This window comes from Octodon degus, unplaced genomic scaffold, assembly GCF_000260255.1.
Source record: "Octodon degus isolate 3935 unplaced genomic scaffold, OctDeg1.0 scaffold00014, whole genome shotgun sequence".
Classification (NCBI taxonomy): Eukaryota; Metazoa; Chordata; class Mammalia; order Rodentia; family Octodontidae; genus Octodon; species Octodon degus.
This window is the reverse complement of record NW_004524590.1, coordinates 1,210,955-1,212,126: the sequence shown is the minus strand read 5'-3', so window position 1 is coordinate 1,212,126 and position 1,172 is coordinate 1,210,955.

Sequence of the window (1,172 nt, the reverse complement as noted above, 5' to 3'; positions counted from 1 at the left end):
GGGTCCTGTGCTTGCCAGGAAGGCACTTAGGCCATTCCATTTTTGTTGCATTATGATCAGAGAGTATGCAGGGGATAACATCAAGTCCTTTGCCTTTACTTAAGCATGTTCTATGGGCTAGTATGTGGCCTATTTTGCAGAATGTCCCATGTGCACCCAAAAAGAATGTATATTCTGAGGTTGTGTGGTTGAAAACTCTGTAGGCATCTACTAAGTCCATTTGTTCACAGGTTTTGCTAGTTCTGATATTTCTTTTTCTTTTTTGTCTAATTGATCTGTGTATTGACAACAGTTGGGTATTATTGTTCTCCATTACAATTATGTTAGTACTTATTGGATTTTCCATGCCATCAATATTTGTTGTATGTAGTTGGGTATTTGATGAATATATATTTAATGATTTTTATCTCTTCTTCTTTGAGTTTTCCCTTAACAAGTATGTAGCAACCTTTTTTTGGGTCTCTTTCGATCAATCTTGGTATAAAATTCACAATGTGTGCCAATGGAATTGTTCCCCTTACTTTTTTCAAGGCTCTTGTCATATGAAATATTGTTTTCCATTCTTTGACTTTCAATCTATGGATTTCTTTCTTTCTTTTCTTTTTTTGGTATCACCAGTTGAACTCAAGACCTCACACTTGCCAGGCAGGTGCTAAGCCACTGAACTGTATCAATGACCCTATGGATATTTTTTAGTTAAATGGCTTTGTTTCTTTTTTCCAATCGGTAGGACAGTTTCATTAAATGGCTTTCTTGTATGCATCCCCACTGCTGTTTCTTATTTCTTATCCATTCTTCCAGTCTGCTTTTTTTTTTTTTTGATTGGTGAATTAAGACCATTTATATTGATTTTTTTTTCTTTTCCACAAATCAGACTTTATTATGTGATGTGAATCTTGGGGCAGCTTCAACTATTCTGATACCATGAGAGAAAATATAAGAATAGCTAGTTCTCAAATTTTTAACCTGTTAAACTTGTTGAGAATCTTAAGGAGCATTTATAATTTTTTTCTTGTCTCTTGTTTTCATTTATTACTCCTCTCCCTTTTTTTAAAACAAACATTTACTTGAGAGACAGTGTGGCAGTAATTGGTATGTCATGACAAAGAGTATGTCAGTACCTGTCAGAATGACAGGTGTTCTAAGCATGACCCTACCATTACACATTGCTA